This window comes from Phalaenopsis equestris, unplaced genomic scaffold (assembly GCF_001263595.1).
Source record: "Phalaenopsis equestris unplaced genomic scaffold, ASM126359v1 Scaffold000400, whole genome shotgun sequence".
Taxonomy (NCBI): Eukaryota; Viridiplantae; Streptophyta; class Magnoliopsida; order Asparagales; family Orchidaceae; genus Phalaenopsis; species Phalaenopsis equestris.
The window spans coordinates 794668-797798 of record NW_018164842.1 but is presented as its reverse complement, the minus strand read 5'-3'; the positions used below and the strand labels follow the sequence as shown (position 1 = coordinate 797798).

General features: G+C 30.6%; 1 non-coding gene across 1 annotated transcript; it reads right to left on the bottom strand.

Moving 5' to 3' along the window:
- Nucleotides 1-2727: 2727 nt before the first annotated feature.
- On the bottom strand, nucleotides 2728-2800 carry TRNAA-CGC. The gene has a single exon. It is a non-coding gene; the product is annotated as a tRNA-Ala (tRNA).
- Between the last annotated feature and the right edge of the window lie 331 nt (nucleotides 2801-3131).

The window sequence follows — 3131 nt, the reverse complement described above, 5'->3', positions numbered from 1 at the left end:
ACTGGGTGATAAAAATAATTAGAATAATCCCTCTAATTAAATGATAAAATATTGGGCAACCAAGACTAAAAATGTATCTTGAACTCCCAAAATAATTAAGACTGGCATGATATCCAGAATTGACAGATGCATAAAGAAGGGGGGACATGGAGTCAATAAGTGATTCGCTGTCCATTGACATGCATGGTCCATCTTATGAAAAAAAATGGACTAGTTGATTAAATTGATGATATATGACTATATGTTGTTAGGATGGCCCTACTTTAGAATGAAAAAACGCAAAATGAGTGTTAAAAAGTAATATATAATATTATAAGACTTTTGTTGTGAGAAAATTATAAGTGCTAAATAATGACAAGATTTAAATATTAAAAGGCTTTGGATGTGGGGGCTAACAACACAATGATTCTTTTTAAGGAGGAATGATTAAGCTACTAAGAGTCATCAAATAAATTGATAATGTTAGGATAGTCTCTGGCCGAGAAATAATATGAATCCAAGTTATGTAATGATTATGAATAATGATGGAAGTGCAACAAAATTTACGTAGATAAAAGTATAATGTGCAATCTATTCCTATGTACTAGGAACAACAAAATTCTTAAAGGCATAAGGACCAATTAGTTCTTATGTATTAGGAAGCTCTAAGTGTTTAAAGCCATAAAGGTGGTCCATTACAAAATTGTAGGAACATTAATGTGTTTAAAGAAATAAGGGATATTTTGATTATGGTTTAGGTTACCGACAGAATGACTCGTCGGTCATTTCTGACGCATATCAATTCATACCAATGGCCATCCTTTGATAGAGTCCGACGATAATCTGACCGTTGGTTATGTTTACTGAGGGATATTGACGGCTTACCGAAGATTTGTATTTCAGCTTACATCGACGAGTATTGTCTGTCAGAAGGTAAAAGTTATCGATAAATCCATCGCTTTCTCAATTACATATAAGTGATTTAGCTACGCCTCATAAATTGTTACCAAGCCACCAAAAATTAGTTAACCAATGATTTTATGATATTTACTGACCGCTTATGATCGTAAAAAATAAGTTAAATTCTTGTAGTGTGAGAAACTTGCTCGACGTGTCGCTGTTATGACCGAGGAGCTCGGTCAGCTATGTGAGGGTCAGCAGAGAGTCGGGGACACTATAGCATGGTTGGTAGAGTAGATTATAGATTGCTGAGTTAAGCAACCTTTAAGTTCGGTCGTTCAGGAAGAGGAGGGGGAGGGGAAGGAGGATAATGAGTTTGTTGATGATGCTTTGTAGGGGCTTATGTATTATTTTCTTCTTTAGTATCTGGCCATACATTTTACTGTATATATATATTGTGTTTAGATATGCACTTTTATGGATTTGAAGTAATATCTGTTTATTTTCTTTGTCCATACATGTTTGTGCAAAAAAATTAGCATTGTTTTGGTGATGAGTAAATATATTATGATATTCGTTGTGTGCATGCTGTAAAAATATGATTGTTTCTTCGTATTTTTTTAAAAAGTTTGCTACAGATTTACATCGACGTTGCGTCAGATATTTCCGGCGTTAATACCTTTGATACATTCCGACGTTAATTAACCTATCCGGAAGATTGTAGATGCAAATGACGACGTTGTTTGTGTTAATGTTTATGTCGGCATGAGTCATGTCAAAACTGGCCAACACAGACAATATTTTAAGCTAATATTGACACAAGTTGTTTGTGTCGGACACGTTCAACGCTAATTGCATTGGGGACAAAATTTTTGTGTGGACCATGTTTGACACAAATTCGCTGCTAAAACTACTTTGCATCTAATTATTATAATGTTAGCATTAGGACTGGCCTGCACTAATTTGTAGTGGATGATTACCACCTCTAAGATTGACTAATTTGTTGCATCTTGGGGTTTTATGATGAACAGATATTGTATTTTATTAGTGCTTTGTAAAGGTCTCTATTTTAATTTTTTTTTTGTATAGCCGTGCTTTGTAAAGGTCTCTATTTTAATTTTTTTTTTTTTTGTATAGCTTAAAGGTAAAATGAACTAAAGTTAAATATAGTCTAATTTATATTAGTTTAATAAATACTCGACATTAAACTCGATAAAAGCTCATATCATATATGATTAACTAGAACTTATTTAATTATGAATTTTATAATAATATATTTGTATATCAATAAAACTTTAATTTCAAATTATTAATTTATTAAATTTAATAATTTATACACTATTATCCATCATATTCAATCCGTCACACTTTTTTATTTTAATTAATTAATCGTTATAAAAATATATAATATACATTTATTAGCCATATAAATCACAATAATTTCATTATGTTATATATTTTTATTTTTTTTCTTGTCTAATAATTTTTACTTATTTTTTGGTAAAATAATTAGATTCAAATTTATTTGATCACTTGTTATTTAGATTTGTAAAATCATTTTTTTGAAAATTTTATATGAAAACCTCGAGGCTCATTTGAATTTTTTAATTTATTTATTAACTCATTTAAATACTCATTCCATATACTTAAATAAATCTTTTATTTAATTATTTAAAATTTTCAACGAGACAAATCTTGAATATTTATTTATTTTTTAATAAAACAATTAGATTATAATTCAAATTTATTCAATTACTTGTTATTTGGAGCTGCGGGGAGTAATTTTATATAATACCTAAAATTGTCTAGAAATAATGAAATATCATAAATCTACCAAAAATTTGAAGTTGGAGGTGCGGGGAATCGAACCCCGTGCCTCTCGCATGCGAAGCGAGCGCTCTACCATATGAGCTACACCCCCCATCTTTTATTTTCTATAAGAAATTAAATATTTAAATTTAAACTATATTTGAAGCAAAAAGTAAACTATATTTCACTTTCTATTTTGCTAGTTTTATGCACTATTAATCAATCTTTGCTTCATATCGTAGATATTGAATTTATTTTTGATTTAATATGGTTTCCGTATTTTGCATTAAGAGTAACTTTTGTTCTGATATGACTAGGGCTGTAAACGAGTCGAGCTTGAGCGAGCTCAGGCTTGGCTCGTGTTCAACTCATGTTCGAAATCGGCTCGTGAACAGTGTGCTCGTGTTCGGCTCGATTTAAATATTCGTGTTCGTGTTCGGCTC